The sequence below is a fragment of the Camponotus floridanus genome, unplaced genomic scaffold, assembly GCF_003227725.1.
Source record: "Camponotus floridanus strain SB8 unplaced genomic scaffold, Cflo_v7.5 scaffold50, whole genome shotgun sequence".
Classification (NCBI taxonomy): Eukaryota; Metazoa; Arthropoda; class Insecta; order Hymenoptera; family Formicidae; genus Camponotus; species Camponotus floridanus.
Genome location: NW_020229659.1, coordinates 139,156 through 161,619, shown reverse-complemented (window position 1 = coordinate 161,619; position 22,464 = coordinate 139,156). Strand labels below are relative to the sequence as shown.

The 22,464-nt window shown below is 36.5% G+C and overlaps 1 protein-coding gene across 3 annotated transcripts in view; it reads left to right on the top strand.

The window, feature by feature from the left end:
• Positions 1–22,464, top strand: part of LOC105248927 (Krueppel-like factor 6) — a 332,350-nt gene that overhangs the window by 287,836 nt on the left and 22,050 nt on the right. The gene's annotated exons all lie outside the window — the stretch shown is intronic.

Below are 22,464 nucleotides of genomic sequence, written 5' to 3'. Positions count from 1 at the left end.
TGTTACGTATCTATATATTTAAATAAGTACTTGAGTAAAATATCAATTTTTTAAATTGAAAGCTTAAATGCAAAATATTAAGAGATTATTTAAATATATCTTTTAATATATTATTTAAATATTTAAAATTATTTTAAAATTTGCCATCTTTAATCGCCATTTTTTTGAAATAATGTTTGCGCTAAATATATGTATATTGCAACGTTTCGTGCTTATTAAGAGATTTAAAGCGTCTTATAGTCAAATATGTTACCTTAATGAAGTCGCAAACAAACGATATCGCATAAATTATCGCGGGATCCGTGTATTCAGCCCCGTTATTTTGCCCTGACCGTGTTGTTTCTCTTCCGCCCTTGTTTGACGGTCTACGGTGTTCATCGAGGTTTACGAGCTTTTGCGATGTTTGATCCTATTACCGCGCAAGTTGCGGTCAGGGTCGACGGGCGAACGAGCATCAGAGTACCCGAGTGAGACACGTAAGATGCACCCGTAAAAATCTTTACGGCGCGCGAAGATTTTCCCGCGTAACTAACTCGCACGACTCGCGGCGGGTTTCCATAATGTATTTGCCTTGCGAAACTTCGTGAACGACTACGCGTTATTAAAAAACTTTACCTTCGAGCAATCAAACTAATTGCACGATTATGCATGAATAGGCTCACTTACTAGACAACTTTCGGTGTAATTCATTACTCGCTCATTCCTCTCTCTCTCTTTCCCGATGTCAGAAGATTTTCTTCGTAAGATTTTCTTTCTCCAATATAACTTGCCGTAATGCTTTACATACAATATTAGAGAATAAGATTAATTTGAAGCTGTGCTATTTAATTGATATATACAATTAACAATAATTAAGATTTATATTACATACAAAAAATTTGAAAAATCATAATTAAGCAGAAAGCAAAATAATAGCAGGAAAAACACATTTATCAGTGATAAAAAAAATTAAAATTTAGATTTTTAAAAATGCAGAAAACCGATAAAGAATTGTATGTATATAAATATAAATATGTATATATAAATATAAATGTGTATATAAATATAAATCTTAATCATTGCTAAGAATTAAGATTTATGTTACGTGCAATTCTATCAGTTTTTAAAGAATCACATTTTTAAAATCTAAAATTTTATTTTTTTAAATCACTGTTCATATTAAGTGTGTTTTTCCCACTATTATTTTTCTTTCTGCTTCATCACGAGACTTTTCAAGTTACTTTAACTTGAATTTTGTTTCTATTATACATCTTCTTAATGATGTTTCAATCCATCCAATGATAATCGATTTCTCCCCGTGATTGCATCTCCAACATGCGTTATCATCGGAAATCTGGCAGACGCAAATGAGCTACGTATATGTATTCACCGCATCGGGTTTCTCACGATCGCTCTGTCCGGCGTAATAATCCCGCGTACCGTTAAATGATCGAGCTGTATAATCGCGCGCAAACGAAGCAGATATCGGATAGATAATGTTAGCGTTCTCTCGCAAAACGTTGCCCGGTGTTCATCGGCTTTTACGAGTGTCGACGATCTTCGGCGATATTACCGCGCCGAACGAGGAGTTGCGGTCAGGGACGACGGGCGAGTCGAGAAAAAGAGAGAAAGAGAGAAAGATCGCAGGACGTCGCCATAAAAATCTTTATGGAGATCCCCGTTCACGAGACGCACGGCAAGCGTATTACGTATATGGACGCATCACGCCGAGGCTCGCACGGTAATGAAAGTAACGAGATCGTGCCTCGGAATGGATATCGTTAGCTGAGATTCCTTGGATATAGCGGGAATTTCATAGAAAATTATAGATAGTTGCGCTGAATCGCGGATAAAATTCTGATCTTCTTTCTTAGGGATACCGACGTCTTGGAAAAATTACCGGAGAGAAAGGAATTGCGACGGTTATTAATTAATTATTAATCATTTTCGGTAAAGTTTCAAGTTAATACATCGTAGACACAATTGAAATTCCACATGCACACGTTAGGATAATGATATTATTCAATTACAAAATGCATTTCTAAATATATATAATATTGCTATTACAATATTGATAAATTTATATAAAGCGTTTATATTAATAATAATAATTAATAATTATATATAATTATAATTGTATAATTATAATTATTATTATAATAAATATTCAAAGCATCGCTCTACATGTACTGTAGGGAAGTGTGCTGATAAATATATATGTCAACTTTTGTGATTGTAAATGTCATATTACAATTTCAAAGTACTTTAGATAAATATCGCTCAAGGAAATAGCTATCCCTAATGAGCATTGAAGTTAATTGCAAACTATCTAATCTCCGATATAGGAAATTAGAGCAACATTTTATGAGTCGTTGTAATGGAATGTCTCGGACTTTTGCGATAGGAGCAAATTAAGAACGATACAATGTAACGTTGGCAATTAATTGCGAGACGTCGTGTCGCGGCGAACGATATGACTTCCTTGTGTTTGCGCGTAAAGCGCAACAAGTGAAAAGGAGACTGTACCGATCTCGGTGTATATAATATATATGTCCATGTGTCATGTGCATGTACGTGTGCAATTCTCCTCCTAGTCTCGTTTTTAGCTCTGGTCAGGCTTTAGTCTCTTAGAAATTACATCATACGTCACATCGCTTCTTAACATAATCCTCTTCTATTCAAAGTACGCTCGAGCTGAATTTAAATCGCTGCTTGAAACAATGAATCTTGTATCAAATTATATTTAACTTTATACTCAAATCATTTTGGATTAATCTGATGTAAAATTAATGAGATAAAAAATTAATCTCACTGTTCTTATTTAAGTAACCATGAAAGTAGATAATGTATTAATATAAGGTATTTTCTCTGTAGAATATATGTCTTTGCGTCGTGCAAAATGTCAATTCTTCTTTGATCCAAAAGATGTTCAGACTAGATTTAAATCGCAATTTGAAAATAAAATGAATTTTATATCAAAATTTAACTTTGTACCCAAATTGATTATTTCGGATTAATCTGATATGTCATAGTTAAAAAAATTCTCACGCGCGCTTATTTTTGTAGCCTGAAAATTACAAATCATACGTACTGATATAAAATATTTCTCCGCATAATGTAAAAAAAAATATATATTTTTGCATCGTGCAAAAAATCAATTTTTTTTATCGAAAACAAAGATGCATGTCAACGCGACAAATTAAAAAAGGAGCCGTTGAAATCTGTTAAATGAATACGGTCGCGTAAATTTCAAAAATATCTCGAGGGTCGTACCTGCATGCGACGTTGATATCGTTGACCGTATTGCATAAAATCCCGAATTAACGTAGAATTGCGGATAAATCCGCGTGCGGAAACGCACGAAATTACGCTCGTTTCGCAATATACCGTTTGTAAGATCACGACGAGGCACATTGCGGTTTTCCGGTCACGCGCGCGTATTTTATTGCCGCACCGATGTATCGGTACGATACATAAATGCGGCGAGTGGTCGCTATTTTGCAAGACGCCATCAGATCGCATAAAATCCCGATTAAAGCCGATAAGTATCGACGATGATGGACGCGAGCGTAAACGCTCTAATTCCTTACGGTCTGATAATATGTTGCATACGAGCATGCATAACTTTGTAATCGCAAGGTGGTGTATAATTTACGCAACTCTTGTGAAAAAAAATTCAATTTTGCGCTATATTTAAAAATTTTTTTTTAGAATTTAACTTCCGATATATTAAATATATCGCAACTTAAATTGTTCTTAAAAAAGAAAATAAATCAAATTATTAAAATTAGAATTAATAAATATAAATGAAATTTAAAAAATTAAACAAAATAAAAATAAAATTAATAATTAAACAACAACCCGAGAAGAGAGCGAAAAAAAATTAATAATTTTTAACTGGTTCGTTTTCGAAATTTACTTAAATATTAATTTCCAATAATAACTTAGATAGAGAATCTCAAAGTAATAGAATTTTTTCAAATATCTCGATATATTATTGGTCGGGATCATTATTTAAAATATCGATCGATTAAACTACTCGATCCTTCGCAACACGAAGCATATATTATTCGATATGACACTCTTGCGAAGAGATGAGATAACTGGCCGATGGTTGTCGCGCACTCAGCAGAATCCAGAGAGCGACTTGGAGCGAGATGGAGCGAGTTGCAAGCGGTCGGTTTTATATCGGGACACCGTGCAAGCAAGATTGGCCGATACGAGGTCGCAGGTGTTCGAGGCACGCAAACTAAAGAACCGTCCGGAGAAATTACCTTCATTTCCAGCGTCTTGAATCCTTGAGAGTTCCTCTCGATTGCGTGCCACGAACAGCGTCGTGGATCGACTGAATTTATGAACTGAGTTCGCCATTGCGATCCGGACGACCGATTTGGTGGTACACGATATCTGAAAGACGAGAGACGATGTTAAAATTAAAAATAATAAGTATCTCGAGCTGGACAGAGTATATAAGCCGCCAGATTTCAGCGCAGAGTCGCTCTCAATTAATTGAGAATTTTATCGCCGGCCGCGACTCGTTTTCGAGCTAACATTGAACAAATAAAGGAAAAGAACGTAGTAATTAAACTGCATGTGTTAATTAGAATTAAACATGCGTTTGTATCTGTCTTTCTAGAAAAATATTCTAAAATGATAATATACTCAATCTTTATTGTTTAATTAGCTTTTTATAATTAGTATAGCTCATAATTGATGTAAAATAAAGTATACGCATTAAAAAATTCCAGTTCTTATTTTCAAAAAATCATTAATTTTTCGTTACTCAAAATATAAAGTTTTGTGTTCAAAATTTTTTAAGTGATTGATTTTATGGACGGAGATTTTTTTTCTGAGATTCGATATACAAGGAATTTTTATTCACCATATTTGCTTGCAAATAACCATCATGATGTAAAGATATTACTAACATTATTACATGCATGCCCTTATTAAATTTCCATCTGAAGAATAAATCAAGAACAATCTCTCGCACGCATGATATTCACACATACACAGATGTAGAAGCGTGTACATGTTATGTACGTATTTGTACATGACACACATTGCGCATCCAGTGCGTATCCCTTATAAGGGGGTTGCGTCGTTGTTCGGAAGATCGAAAGGGACCAGGAGACTAAAGGGGGGGAAGGGACATCAAAGCGAGATTGGCCGTGTAAACCTGCAAACAACAAAGTCAGTCCTTCCTCCCTCTCCTCCTCCTCTCGTCCTTGTGCTCTTCCTCATTGTGCCTCATCCTCGGATCTCTCGTCGCCTCTCTCCAACCTGCTTAGATCGAGGACTAGGGGACATCAGATCCGCCCAGGACGAGCCCTGCTCGAAGGACCCTCGAAAGCGAGTCGAGTGTGCACTGTAAAAAAATTTATCGAGGACATTTGGTTTGGGTGAAGATTGAAATTTTTTTGCGAGGATAAAAACGTTAGTCCGACGAGCGGGCTGAGAGAAGCTACCGCCGTAATAGAGCACTGTGATTAGATAAGCTGTTTGATACATTTTGGTAACCATCTTGCCCGGAAATTGCCACATTCTCGCAAAATTTTCGCATAATTGAATGTTTCAGTATCGAAATTTGCTGACAAAAACATAACACGTCAACTCACATCATATTCTGTAATATTTAGGAAATAATAGTTTCGAAGTTCAGTTGATGTTATGACGCAACTGCTTCACGCACGTTTATGAAGAAATATTTGCGTGACATTTCTGCTTACATCTGGAGCTGAAAGCGAGAAGCGGACCGGACGTGAGGCAGGACGTATCGAATTGAAAGCCATAATTATGTTATGCATGGGATTTTAACTTCACGGAGCTAAACTTTCTTGCGGAATTGTGGAAGCGTAAAAAAGTATCGGTCGGTGTGATTCGCGCACCGGTTCGGTCGACAAATCATCATTAACGGGTACCGCTGTGCGTTAGAAGTGACGTAGCAGACACGGTCGAGGGATCGATCGGTATACGCGTTTTGCCTTTACAGGCAAACCGTAGAGCTTGAATTATGCATCGGCCTGAAAAGAGGATAGACGAGAAGAGAAGGAGGCGAATGGGTTAACCGAGTCGTTAACGAGCCGACGAGAGAAAAAGAGAGATAAAAGAAAGCAACGCCGAAACGTTGAAACTTTAAGTTATCGTGCGCCCAACTTTTTAATGAAATAAATTATCTGCGGAAAAATGGCTCGACCATGTCGCTTAACCAATGCTGACCGCGCCAACGCGTCGCGTTGCGTTGTTCGACCGGCAAGATTTATTTATTCGGTTTATCTTCGACAGCTTTAGTCGACTTATCGGGAACAATTTTTTCCTTTACTGCGAGATCGTTTCCCGAACGCGATAAATTGTGCAACGAGTCCATAGTTATATCTCGTTCCGTGTGTAAAGTGATAAGACGGAAAGGTATGTATGAGGGTCCAATAAAGTGTAAAAGAATGCGTGATTAATCATCTTCTGCCCAGAATTTAACATCACTTCATTAAAATATCTCACGAAAACTTTTTAAAAGAGTGTCTTGCTAGAGAAATGAGATAATTGCTCGTAATTTTTGCGCTTTTATAGGTTAAAAATATTGTAGAAATGTGAATTTCGAAAGTCAATTTTCCGCTCGTGTGTTGTTGGAATATCAATGAGATGTAAATTATTAATGTAATATTAATGTTTCTGATATTTATTTTGCACTGTTTGTATTAATATTGCAATTTTTCTGCACAGTAACTTTTTTATTTATAGATTTCTTTCTAATCTGATTATTTTAGGCAGGAAGATTAGATGAAGAAAATTTATTTTGTCACTTTGTGTCTTGTCTAATCGCGTTTTATTTTCTCCTAAGTTAGTCGGAGTCCAGATAGTCGAGAGACGAGCACCATATTACACTTTAATTAAAATTATATCCTTGAATATGAACGTGCACCATCGTTAAAGCACTCTTTAAACTTTCTATAAACTTTCGTTAATTGCACTGCTTTTCGTATCACCTGTTCCTCCGGTTTTCATTTCACACTGACACATAACTGCGATGTCATCCATATGATGAGATTCTCGAAATGTTTTCGGGAAAGATCAATTTCTTTTCAAAGGGTTAGCCAAGATTATCCCGATCCCATGCTTTTGAATGATACCGATCGATTGTATAATTTCTCGTTATCCGAAATCAGAAAAATATTGATTTATTTGCACAGAATTTTATAGATAAAAAAAAAGATTTTGAAAATCTGTAAAAATGTTTGTCGCTAAAAAAAATTGCATGTATCGGAAATTTTGTTTGTAGAGAAATTTATGTCATCACGAATATATATATAATATTCATGTTATCAATAAAATCAGTTACACAACTTGCTCTTGCAGAAAAAGAAAATTTCAAGTTTAAAATCAAATCAATAAAATTTAATTTTCTTTACAGAAAATAATATATTTTATAGACTTTATGAAAAATTGTAAAACGTTTTATGCGATAAATTTTACAAAACCAAACCATATTCGATGCAGTTTTTTATTAACAAGATTAATAGGGATAATGAGTGTGATGCTCGCGAGATGCATGCTTTCATAAAAGCTCCACGCGTGATAATAAAAGGTTGCCTCGAGAATGAAAGTTCACGTTGATGTCATGAAATAATCATTTGTTGGACGATGGCATTTAGTAAGACATACTTTCACGCGCACGTCCCATAAACGGCGTGTGAAACGCAGAAAGTGAATCACACATGTACCGCAATATGCCTTTTTAAGATTCCATAAGAATATTTTTATTCTTCACATCACGTAATATCTATTTTTCCACTCCAACAAAGAAAATTATATTTGAACAAACGCATTAAATACGAGTGATAAATTTACCAATAATTAAATAAATACAGATATTTATGAATAATTAAATAAATAGAGAAATACATTTTAAACGCGACAAAATATTTTTAATGCGACCGGTAAGTAAATGATAATTTCATTTTTTACAAGGGATAAATTTCCTAATTTTATTTTATAGGATTTGTGGGATTTTTTTTTTTGTTTAACTAACTTTCATGGAGCGCGCCCGGGTCGTATGTCATCCTCGCAGTATGCGAGGGATGTGCGCGAATAAATTTATTACACCAAGAGATTACATATATTGCATTCATGCACAGGTACAACGTAGAATTGTGACAACGCGCTCGCGACAAATTGCGCGACCGCGGCAATTTTCCTTCTTGCCCAGCGTCGTCGAGGAAAAACATTTTCCCTCCCTTTCTCTCTCTTTCTCGCTCCTGAAGCGCGCGTCCCGTATTCAGTTAAAGCGAGTCGTAACGTATTCCCTAGTTTTGGCCCGTATAAAACAATCGTTTCTGGCACGGGCGAGGGTGCCGTATCGCGCACGTTCCTCCTCGTATAAATGGAACAGCGGAATCCCGGAAAGTCGGCCGCGCGCGACTCGATGCGCGGCTTCTCCGTCGCTGTCGGGGTTCTCGCCATCGTCGTCGTCGTCGTCGTCGTCGACGATGTCGTCGACGTCGTCGAGCAAGTCAAGCGGCTTAAAGTTATGGCCTCCGGCTTCGTCGCCCGCCCCCCTTACACAAGCGGACCCGAAGTTTTCCTCCTCTCTCCCTTCATGCACCGGTGATTTACGCGCTCGTACATCCGCGGCTTCGCTCTATATACGTTGGCCCCGGGCCCATCGCGGCTTCTCTTTCCTTCCGCTCGACCGAGCCCGCTTAGCCCCGTTTTCGTCGCAGATCGAATTCGATTCCTTCTTCCTGAACGTTCATGATGGTTGTCGATAAAATACGCGGGACCGATGTAAGAGCGAAGTAAAAATTACAAACGGGATTACATGTACGAAGAATAAAAGGTAGCGTGGGAAGGTGAGTAAAATTTCACTACACCTCGTGTCGGTTAAAAGAAAAAATGGCAATCATAAAACAGTATTGTTTTTTTATTATAAATTTAATTATCAATTTATATAACTTTAATATAAATTTATAATACTGTAAATTTTTAAATAGCTTATTATAATAATATTTTATAATCGATGCTGAAATAAAGCAGCTTTTTTGCGAAAGTGAGAGTTTATTGATATTTTTAATATGGTCATATATGTGACCTTGTAACAATATTCTGTAATGAGTTAATAATAGTTATCTATAATTATTGGAGACCATCGTACGCGCGGATTCTTGCGATAATCACGCAGTGAATATGATGTAACTTTTTTTTTATTCTTCACTAAGCGCAACGTAAAATTATATCATTTATGATTATTCTCTCTGTACATGTTTTACAATATATAATATAAAATAATTAAAATACTAAAAAAAACATCGAAATAAGATATACAGAATAGCATGAATAATGTGTTTTGAAGTGCAACTTTGTTCTACGGTTTTTTATCATTAGTAATAAATAAATTATTATTCATGCGTCTTTAAATGATAAATCTCGAAAATATTTTTCGATTATTTTAAATATTTATGAAAAAAATAATATTATTAATGTTTTATTTCTTTCCTCTTTTCTTTATGCAATATAAATATCTAGAAAACATATTTAATATCATTTTACGATACCATTTCTCTATCTTTCCATGGAGAGTCTCTAGCTGAACCAGATTTTCCACATTTTGGTTTCACAAATTGCTTCTTCTCAAAAATAAAAATTTTAACAAAATAATCTTCTGTAGTTCTAAAAAATAGCATTTTTTCTATCATCCATATCAACTTCAAATATTACGCAAAAAAAAAGTTGGATTGCAGCTCTATCCGTATTATGGCAATTGCTAACGATCGTTTGCTTTACACAGTTCTGTAACATTATCCTTCTACCACAGCCATAATGAGATTTGCATTACGATCGATCGGCGAACGCATCGAAAGTAGAACGTCATTGAATTACAAAATGGCAACATGCATTAGCGGTATAATTGAAATAAATTAGAATCCACTTAGATGTACCACCACGCCGTTATATATGATAGGTGAATTCCAACGGTTAAATGACTCGCATAGAATCTGTTATGCTAATGCAACGTTTATTAATATCCCGTTGATTATCTAATTTCATATCTAATTGCAAATCTCTTGATTCAATCGCATTTCATTACATAAATCATTATAAATCATTGATATTTTTTATGAAAAAATCTTAGGATAATCGATGGAATCTTTTTATAAATTTATTATAAGATTCATTTCTTATTATAAGATTTATTTCTTTTGATATAATTATTATAATAATTAACTTCACATTTCTTACATTCTCTTATTTTCTTTTGCCCAACTCATTAGAAGTTATCTTAGCAGCAACTTGAGAACAAAACTACGGCTGGCCTGACCAACGAGTTGCATTACTACTGATAACACATTTATAGGTGTATTAATTCTATAAATTTTAATTTCTCAGATTTGATAAAATTTAATAAACAATCCTTTCAGACAATTTTAAATTAATTTTTACTTTTCTTTTATCTCTTGAAACTTTAGATAAATTATATAAATGCATACCCCCATATATCCCTCATATAGTAAAAAGCTTATGTATTTTCGGTTACATAAAATTCTATAAAATTCATAATTTCTCAGATTTAATAGAATTTAATAAACAATTCTTTTAGACAATTTTAAATTAATTTTTACCTTTCCTTTACCTCTTGAAACTTTAGATAGATTATATAAATGCATACCCCCATATATCCGTCATCATATAGACATTCTCCCTGGCCACTGACCGTCTCCGATGGGTTTGTCGCGACCAATCTTTAACGATTGACTGAATCTCGCGGACAAACGGATAGTCGAGTGTACGTGTATGGCACGGAATCTCTCGAAATCGAACGACTCTTCTCGAATGGACGGTGGATGAGAAGTTTCGGAATCGCTCGTTACATGCAGCCCGTGTTCCCGAATAGGATGTCACGTCCCCATGGAACGTGCGACGTGGGCCTTCCCCTTTCCAATCTCGCCGTTCATTCTATCAGGCCTCTTCCCCTCTCTGTTTTATATATATATATATATATATACATTTATGTGTGTGGTACATGTGTGTATATTCTCTCTCTCTCTCTCTCTCTCTCTCTCTCCCCCTCTCCCCTCTTGCCTTCACCTGGCGGTGTCGCACACTCGGCTCCCTGCGGGCGCAAAGCGTATGTGAAACCGGTGGATCTCGTCCTCCCCTCCTCCTCTACCTCCTCCCTCACAAGCTACCGGTACTCTCCTGCTTCCGTACGACATCCATAATGTCTGTCTATTCACTCTCGACTGAGCCGCGCTGCCTCTGACAGCGTATGAATTCCAACTTGAATATGTATTGTCGGCGCCAAATTAATATATACAGCCGCGATCGCGCACTCCCCTCCGCGGAGCCCCCGCGGTGCTCCATATCGCAGCTTCTTCGCTTACCATCTCTTCGTCACTTTTCCTCCGCGTCTTCCTTCCTCCCTTCGCTCTGCCCCCTTACGAGCGCAATGCTTTTCTGCCGTGCCGCTTCTAAATGTAATTTAATAATGTCTGCTGCCGCCGACGCTACCGGGGCCTCCTCAGGATCCTCGCGATTCAACGACGCGGAATAACGATTTTTACAAGGAACCGTCAGGATGTTAACTCTCTCTCTCTCTCTCTCTTTCTCGCGGCGAGCCTTACGGCGGATTAATATTCTCCGCTATCTAAAAAGCGAAGACGAAATACGTCGCGGACTTTGTGAGACAGGGAATTAAATTTCACAGCAACGCGCGCGCGCGCGGCCCTATTGCGCTCCCGACGCGCAATTATTGTTTCTAATTGTGTGAAAGATACGAGAGAAAAGAGCCTAAGAAAGTGTCAAAATTGAACGGCTGCAAGAAACGAAGAAAATTGATAATTATGCGCTCAAATATCGAAATTACAACATATGTATCAATGTTTTAAATTTAAACAATTTTTAATCTTTGATATAAATATATAGGAATAATGAATTTAAATTTAAGCGATATATAATTATTATAATAAATTTAAATATATATTTTAAATACAATTTTTTTCAAGAATATTAATATAAAGTATATATAATATTTTATAATATTTTATAAGACTTGTGAAAGACTTAAAAAAAATAATTGTGTTTGTATGTGTGTAAATATGTGTGTATGCTAATATTAAATGTGTAATTATATATGTACGTTTAATTTTCTTCATAACATTTAATATGATAAAGTTTATTTCGCGAAAAAATCTATATGAAATATTATTCTCTACATTTTTCAAAATTTTTAAAAAATGTTTAATATCTTTAATATTTTTTCACCTGTGAATATTCATAAAGATACAGATGTAGGAAATTAGATATTTTATTATAGACAGGTGAATATAACGGCGAATAACGCGGATTAAACGAATGAATTTGCCGTGAATACGAGACGAGATCAGAACCAATCGTCAGTCCCCAGCATCACAGTTCGTCAGGTAACGTTCTGCATTTTGTCATGCCTCATTACCTAGATTTACGAAGACCCCGAGATAGACAGAACCGCACGCGAATACTGTGACTGCCGACTAGGAAACGGCAGTTAATCGGACGAAACGGAGAATATCGGAGAGGAAAAAGCAGAAGAGAGTAACGAAGAAATCGTGCCTTCAATAGTAATATTCGCCGAGGTGGAGAATTATTGGAGGAATTATCGATGTAGAAAAAAATAACGAACACAATTACATGGATCACGCCTTATTTTACAAGTTAATCAGTCGATTCTTATTCCTTAATAATATAAAAAAGCCGTCATATTTATTATTGATAAATTTGAAAATCTTAAGCTTAATTCAGACTGTTATTCCATGTAATTTAATTTATAAAGATTGTTATATTTTTAGCATTAAAAAAATTTCGGACAAAATTAAACAAATAGATCCGTAATGATTAATTAAATTATCTCTCAAAGAGAAACTTATATATTATATAGAAATTTATATATGTATATTAGCATCTCTTATATATTCTTTGTCTCTTATATTTGCCTATATTAGTAAAAAATTACTTTGCTTATGCATTTAATTTACAGTTACCTTTATTATATTTTATAATATTATCCTCGGCAGTCTTAAAATTCACTGCTTTCCTCTTCTTCCTTCGAATCTCTTACTTTATTATAGTTTCTTTTCACCATCACCTTCGCTTGTATCTCTTCGCTAGCTCGTCCTCGTCAGCTTCTATGATGCGGTAGATGCACGAAATGACGTATTGACACCTCCGTCCACTCATCCTCGCCATTTATCGCGAATAGAAGGCTCGAACTACTCCGCCACTCTGCCGAACGGACACGGCGGATACATATTTCACGGCGGCCAAAGCACGTCGATGCGTTTCACCCCGCTATAACATCCGCCATATCGTTTTTTCTTCGTTGTTCATTAATGCGTTTGCCACACATACATGACAGGTATTTTTTAAAAATATACGGACGGGAAAAAGGCTGTGTATATAAAACAAATTTTTTTTTCTCGTTTCTCGAACTTCTTAATCGATATTTCATCGTAAAACATTATTTGTATTATCGTGAAATTTGATAGAATTATTTGCAAAGATATGTTAATATAGTAATGTAATATAACTAAAATACGAAATTTTGAACTACGTTGTGCAAACTTGCCCAATGTTACAGGAAATTGCCCCATGTTACAGGAAATTCATGGCTTTGGAGTCAAACAAGTTATCATGTACGTTTATTAATGACTATATATGCATGAGAGAAATAGAGATGTATTTATATATTATCATAATGTGTGCGGTTAATAATATACTGTAGAAATGTCGTATTATGACATCACTTTAAAACAAATTTAAAAAGAAAAGAATTTATTGTTCTTTTCCTTAGCTTCTCGTACGTAGCAATTTTCAAAATACCGTTTCCATCAGCACGCTTGAACAACTTGATTGATATGCGTGGAAGATCAAATTCGTCACACCTGGATGATTTCCAATCTGTTTGCTTTTTTAAGACGCTTTTTTTTATATTTGTAACGCAAGATGTACGGGTCTTTGAGGGTCATTGAACGTCCATTACACTGTACGAGCGTGCGATCAATTAACCCCCTCTTTAACTTGATGGAAGACCAGTGAGATTTGTATCGCGACGGCTTGGTTCAGCAGTGATTAAATCCAGCACGAAGGAAACGTCGAGAATACACGTGTTATCGACACGTCCGTTTTTTGATTCCGTTTTTTTCCCAATCAAAGATTTTATTTCTCTCGCGAATAATTGCTTCGTGTAAATTTCGAGCGGCCATTCGATCGCTCATCAATGTCATCTGTCATTACCTGTGTATCATCGGCATTTACCGGCTTTGACGTTTTAGTCGATAACGTTCGATGAATTAAAATTGCCGAGATTTATATGAAGTTTACTGAAATGCTTCTTCAAATAACTTGATGTATTTATCGCTATTATTTTTTTTACATGAAAAAATATATTATCTTTTATATTGCCACTTACTTCAACGAAGATATCAGCTTGAGACAAGCGGTAAAATTGCATAATTATTAGTTGTATTATTTTTTTTTTAAATAGCGTGGTCTATGTTTTACAATTTTTTTATATGAAATACTAAAAATCGAGGATTAAAGACCAACAGATTGGAACGTAAAATAATAATAATCTTCTTCCATGTATGTTCGGCAAAATCGCCATTCGTATAATTATACGAGAGTCTCTAAAATTAACGGTAGTTACAGACACGTGCGCGTTCACAAAAGGAGATGGAAAAGTCCTAACGATTAAATAGCAGCAGGGAAACGTCGGAGCTCGTGATGGAGAAAAAAGCGTGGAAAATGGTTCGGCGGGCATCACTAAGGGAATGAACGGTGGATGAGAGGGTGGGGGAGGGGGAGGAAGGTCCACCGCGAAAGAATGTCGAGGAATGCGAGCGATCCCGGGGAACGACGGCGTCGACGTCGAGGATGAGTTTTTGCTCGATTTGCTCGAAAGCGGAGAAGATTGCGACCTACGGCGGTAACGACGTCTTCGAGAGAATCATCCCGGCGATGGATACGAGACCCGGAATGGTTACGCAACATGCGTCTCGGATCGATAGCGCGCATGTATGCGTGGCCACGTATGATTCCTCGCTCTACCTCGAGCCCGAATATCTTTTTGGTATCGACTGTACGGCAGTTAGTTTGCGGTTCTTCCAGGAATTTGAACCCTATGATCCTTGGCACTGATCCCTCTCGTGTTCCGAATCTTCGTCGAGGGCTGCCGCTAGCTTTGAAGGCCGCTGCCGAGAAACGGGAAAGGACCAAGGGCCAATGAGGAGGCAAGAGAATTCCTCCTCTCGACGATAAGCCCTTCTCCTCTCACAAAGGAACCGCGGAGGCTAATAAAAATCAGTCTGTTTGCTTAGCTGCTATTACGCTCGATGTCGCAATCAAACTATATAGAGCACTGTAAGCAAATTTGATACCGCTGAGACGAGTGCTCCTTGTTACGAACTTCCGTTTCTCTTGTCTATCACAAGCCAATAATTTTCTTTCACATCTGATGATGTCTTTGTTTGAACATTATCTCCAGTACCAGCATGAATTATATATGTGTTACTTTAAGTATATCATATTGTTAAACGTCTAAAAATAAAATAGCATTATTCTAAATTTTGTACTATTGTTTTTAATTGAATTCGCTTTCGTTTCATCTTTAATTGCACCGGAAATCGTTCGTTAGTATTGTACACACGCGCTTCCGCTCCCTTTCCCTCATTTTCTCATTGGGGTCCGGGGCTGTAACAAATTACCGATCAACAAGCGCAGAAGTACGAGGGCGTTTAAAGAGGTGACGTCACAATAATAACAAACAATTGTAGCGTCTCGCCGTTTGTACGACTGCACCCTAACGAGCCTAAGCTAGCTCTCATTGCGTTCTATTGGTCGGACAAGAGAGTCGTTCGCTCTTTGTGTTTCTCTATTTCTCTTCTCTTCTTCTTAGGCATCTGCCTGAGAATTATCACGTGACACGAGGGAGCGGAAGGGAGAAAGGAGGGGCGCTGAATTAGTCGTAAGTCACTCAGCCGCGGCTTGTTAGCGTCGTTAACCCTGACCCCGGGATATCGTCTTCGCTACGACGGCGTTCCATTGCGTTTTCGAGTGGACGACCGGTATGGCGGAGGAAAACCATAAGCCCCGAAACACGATCAGATTGGATGGTATCTCTCCGCGATCTCGCGTTCTAGATGCCATTCCCCTGAATGTCGTCTCATCGGCATTTCCTCGACGAATCCGAGCCGGATAACGCGCGATCGATATCGCTTGCCAGGAAGATTTCGCCAATAAATTTATTAGAAATTTGTTTAAATATATTTACTTTTAAGAGATTTGGAATTTTGAGGAATCTCTATGATCGCGTAGGAAATAATTTTTTTTAAATTATCATATTTATTGTGTGATGTAAATTGGGAAAAAGCTATTTGTTGAATTCATGCCTTGCGTATACATTTTTTTTTTAATTTTATATTCTGTAAACATTTATAGATGCCTAACTGTTATTTTAATATTTAATAGATTTGAGAAATATATTCTTACGAATATATTTGAAACAAAATATTGAAATATTGAGCATTGCAAGATTTATTTGCATTGTATTGTAATTATTTATTTATTAATTAAGAAAATAATAAATAAATAAAATTAATAATAATATTTACTCTTTTAGAATAATTTTCATTTTAAATTTATACGATGGTTTACTTGATTTATTTGATTCTTTTAGAAAGAAACACAAAATTCTTTTCGGAGCAAAAAGTAACTAAATTTTAAAAAACTTAATTTTGCATAAATATTTCAATCACGTAGTTTTACTGCGAGCTCAATTTACTTCTAGGATAAGTATACGCCATAAGAAATTATTATTATTATTTCTCGTCGGATATTTTCACTAAGATATCTTGCAAATGTTACGTGAACAATACGCATTTAGCGTCTCCGAGGACAGAGTGCCAATAGAACAAGGGATAGATCGCGATATAAAATCTGCGTCCCGTTATTCGATACTTTCTCCGATTCCGCAAAATCGAGATAACGATTCAAACGCCCGAAGGGCTCGGGGTCGTAAATTGTTGCGCTGGCCTCGAGGCTCTTTCGAGGTTTCGTATCTCTCTGTCGTAGGACGAGAGACGTGCGTATAGTATGAGATTAAGATACGGATACACTCCATTTAATCAGTTCGCGGGACCGAGAGAGAAGCCCCGATATCCATGGAAAGCACCTGATCGCCGCCCCTTTCCACCATTGCAACGAAAAGAGAATCGACGGAGGAATCCGAGAGAGGGGGAGAAGAGGGAGACAGGGACGATTAAAAGGGGAGGACATATAGGGATGGAAAAGAATGACCTCGTCCGCGCTTCTTTCCAAATTTCGTCGCGCCGAGAAGGAGAGGCGCGGGGGAGCAAAAGTAGGAGGAAAGGACGAGATAAATTCGCGGCTTTACTGCGCCCTTAAAGTCGCGGGGAATCTCTTTAACGACTTGGCAGACCGCCACCGTGGTGGCCTTCCTGGCGAAGAGCTGCAACGCGAACATCGAAACGTCGCTCGCTCTCGCAAATGTGCGCGCGGACTCGAGAATGGCAGACGAATGTGAGCTGAAACGTGCGCGAACAAGAGGGAGAAGGAGAGAGAACGGAGCTTGGGTTATCATTCATTCGCTCTCGAGCGAGCCGCGAGAGTTCTGTTAATGACAGTCCTGTAGAATTACTGCGGAACTTCAGGGAGGTGCGCGACGTGAAGGTTGAAAAACGCACGGGAGAGAAAAAATGAATCCATCGAGAGAAATTCCGCCAACGGGCGAGGATTATCTTCCTCTTCAGAGAGATGACTCCGCTCTCCTCTTCGCCCTTTCTCTCTTTCTTAATATTTCCTGCCGAAAACTCTTTCGCCAGCTGCGTTCTCGAGCCTGCCTTTGGAAGCATCGCTCCTCGAGAATGCTTTATTTTACTGTTACCGCCAGATCCAGGAGGTCCCGTTATTGCCTCATTACTATCGAAACGTCCCCGTGCAAGATGAATAACGCGAGATTTGAGTTTGCGTAAACTAGAATCGAGGAGGAGAGAGCGAGAGAGAGGGACGGTCGAGGGGGATGGCCTCTAGAGAGAAGATACTTCGGTTTTCGGAGATTTACGAGCCAACTACACGATAAGAGATTTTGAGAATCTAGGATGAAGCTCTCCGATGCCCTCTTTGTCCGTTCAGATTTGGCCCTTCGATCCGATCAATTTTCTCTCTCTTTCTCTCCCTTTTTTGTCCTTTTCCCCTGTTTGTTCGACGTGATAGCTGACCGACGAATCAAGTTTCTATCCTACCTACGTGAACTCCGAAATGACGCCGTTATCATTAAGAATGGTCTTATCGGTCGTAGGGAGTGACTATTATCTCTGAGCTGTTTCTGCCACCCGTCCAACGAAGACGTTCTCCTTTCTAGATATAACCTCGTTGGTCGAATCTGGAAAGTCCCGGTGGTTTCGCGGGAAGTAAAGATCCACAAATGTTCTTTGATATCACAACATTACGTGATATCGAATAAAACGTAATTGCAGCTAGAAGTCGCTAGGAAAATCAAATTGTGTTTCTACCGAAAAGAGAAATAAAAATTTCGCGCGCGATTTTCTCTCGAGCTTTTACTGTTCACCCTTTACTTTTGCTATCAAATATCCATATGAAGGATTGAAAATGAAATTTTTGTCTTTATAGACGCAATTTATTTGCATTTAAACCCTAATAATAAATAATATATTGGTAATATATTTATCTTTTAATTTTTTTAATGACATCTTTGGTGAAAAATCTAATATTATAAATTCTTTTCTTTAATTTTTGATTCTATTAAATACATATCGATATTATCATTGAGAGTTGTAGAAGTTTTGAAACTGACATTTCTAAAACATGTTTGAAATATTATAAGCTTCAATATTCGAAATAATCACTTTAATATTTGTCACGATGTTTGATGAGCGAAAATATTTTATGTTGATCGCGTGTGTAACGCAATAAAAAAATCTTATAAATTCATTACAAAAGATGTAGATTAATTTAAAAACATAATATATAGAGAGACGGTCTTTCTTTCGCCGTCTTTTTCCATCGAGCCCTAGTATTCAGCCTATCGATCTGTGGAATTTTTTGTATTGCCGTTACTTTCGCGACGATCCCTTCGTCAGCTAAGAGAAGGTAAACATCGTAAAAAAAATTCGCACTCACCCCCGAGTGTTTGCTTAGGTCCCGCAAGAGGAATATCATCTCATTATGTTGTTCGAAGAAATTGGTGACATAACTTCGGGATCATCCATACTCTGAAAATAGCACATCATAATTCTCACAAATGTTGATTAATTAAATGCGTATAAAACTGTATTAAATTTTATATAAAAAATATAATAAATTATATATAAAAAGATGTATAAATAAAATATTTAATAGAATGAATTAGTGAAACGATAGTGATCTTATATCTTGTACAACAGTTTAAAGCCGTATAAGATGAGCGAACGAGTTTTGAAATCGTATAATTTCTCCAAACGAAATTTCATAGCACGACGAAAAAGCAGCCGAAGGTCTATAAATCCAAAGACAGATGGCCTTTGGACTTATCGTGAAAAACGTAATCCGACAGAAAACGTTAGCGCGGCTATTGTTATCGACTACGGACAAACATACCGTGGTCTTGGAAATTATTACAGGATATATTGCTAAATTATAGTAGCTTTGGATTTAACACAAGCCAACGGACGGGCAAAAGGACGTGCTCGTCTCCGCGAAATCGTAAAACGGCTAGTTGTGCGCTTAACCGGAAAGCTAGCGGCAATTTTATTTTTCCCGGCAATTCTCTCTCTCTCGGGCACGTTATTTTTAAGCGGTAGCAGAGGAAGCCCGGTTTACCATTATATAGAATGCGGCGAAACAAAGGAAATCACAAATATCTTCCGCGAAATCCCTTTCCCCATCTGCCTTCCCGGAATAATCTAAAAAGGGTAAAAGGTCAACTTCCGTTTTCCTGAATGAAACTAGCCTTATAAATGCATTCACTTCCTGTTTTGTGATAATACACAACATTTTATAATCAATATTAATATAATGTGCAATTTTACATTGTGTGGACTGGTACAAGAAAAACTAATCGAAATAAAATCGAGATTTGCAATCAGCTTTATAAAAAAAATATCGGCTTTATTATTAAAAATATTTTTAATTTGTCAACCTTTTTGCGAATTATTCAAATATAAATTTTTGAGGGCCTTTATTTTTTAGCCAAGTGCTTAGAAAATATATTCATTATTATTGAATTTGATTGATTAATCTACATTTCCCTTGAAACTAAATATAAGTAATTATATAGCATTGTAATTATATGGTTTTTATTGTACATCTATAATATACTATAATACATCTTCACATTTATTGTCAATAGTCGCGGTTCAATATTTACTTTGCTTTTATTTACGTCCGACAGAGATTCTCTATATCTTTCTTTTCCTATATATTTTTTTCTTATTTTATCTTCTCTTTTTTGATTTGTTTTATTTACACACTTGTATAACAAATATATATTCCTGCAATATTTTATTTAGTCAAACATTAGACATGTATAGACTTCAATTGAGCTTTTGTAAAATTAATCTCAATCCACGCAGCTTTAAGCGCGTTAATATTGCTCAATTTGCAATGATGATTAATATTGTTTTCCTCGAGAATTTTCTGACAGATTAAGTTGACGGGATAGATCAGCCGTGTCTACGTAGAGCTATGCTTCGGAGGTCAGGATTAGTAAAGTTCAGTTGATGCCGGAGCAAGCCCCGGGGAAGGAGAAACGATCCCTAAGCGAGTGATAAAATTCCTTTCCAAGTTATATTAACGCCGTTAGTCGTACCCACGGTGCCCCTGAACGAACTTTAATCGTGAATAATGAAGGAGCCCAGCGGCGATTATTTTTCTCACAGAAGGGACTGGCGGCATTAGACGCAGCTCTCGAACTTTGGCGCGGGACCATTTTTTTGCAGTTCCCGAAGAATCTTTGTCAGACGGGGAAATAGATTTGACTTCTTGCTCGTTGTTTGATTCTGGATATACTTATCGTAAATTATGGTATTTAAAGATGGTCGAGAGAAAGAGGGAGAGAGAGAGAGAGAGAAAACCTTACACACTTTCCATTTAAATTGTAAAATTACGGCTCTGAAAGTCTCTTCATTTATTAGGACAAATGATCAATTTCCTAAATTTATTTAGTTTTACACATTATTTTAAATTGAAAGCAAGCTTGACATGAAAAACGCACTTATTCTTGAGGCTTTTAAATGTAAACATTCTATTTTTTTAAGTATAATTCTTTAAACAAATAGTAATTATATTATAATTATTATTTACACACACACAGAGGCTGTTTATTAAGACATGCACAGTTGTAATAATACAAAAACAGATTTCTCAACCGTATTACGCCGCTATCAGCGTCGGCATGTAACAAAAGTTCTTTAAGTAGCTTTATAAAAGGCGAATAGCTTCATTTGTAATAGCGGCAGACAAAACCGTCGCTTGTGATGGTAACTGTTAAAGCAAATAATAAATTGGCAGATAATGCCTGAAGGAAGATACCTGAAGAAAATGCACAAAGAATGCTTGCGTCAGCTATCATCTGTATAACTTGCGGACGGAAAGAAAAATAATATGGCTGTGTTTTCGACATCGGTATAATTCACTCTCGCAGAATATCGTACTATTTCCAATAATTAATACTGCCGATTATTGCTATTGAAACTTACTAAAAGATCGCGACAATATGACAACGTTGAAGGGAAACAACAATAACAAGGGAACAATAGAAAATTTTGAAAATAATTAAAATTGCATAAATATAATAGATATTAAAAAATTGAAACGACTAAAATTATTTACGATAAAATTGTTTATTAAAAACAATGAAAGGATAAAAAAAGATGTAAAATATTTAGCATTTAAATATTTTACTTTTATATTTTTTACCGACTGTTATATTTGTATTAACTATATATGTTTTCTTGTTATTATGTTCTTTTATCATTACAATTTAATTTCACTAAAATAATAGCGTTAAGCCAAGAACAATGTTAATTAATTTCTACACAGAACTCAATAATCGAATTCTTGTACAATCGGACAGATTATTGTTTTACGCATTGCTATGTATTTAAAATTTAAATACATGGTATCAAAATCGAAATTTAATGCTATTATTCGTCGATTATTTGCTACGCCAAGTGCGTTCAAAGAGAAGTTGACAGGACGGAGGACCCGAAGGAGACTTAGCCAGAATGGGGTGCTATAATCTCATTTGCGAAGTATAGTTGGTGCATAATTCCTTGCAGTGAGTAGCATAACTTTGTACTCTCTCCAAGGAACTGTACCAAACTGGCACAGCCTACGGGAGAATATCAACTTTGCAAACTCGCGACTAGCTGGGTTGACGGCGATGTACTTTCCCATATGAGATGCTTGATTCCTGCAAATAATTTCTACAACATCTGCGGA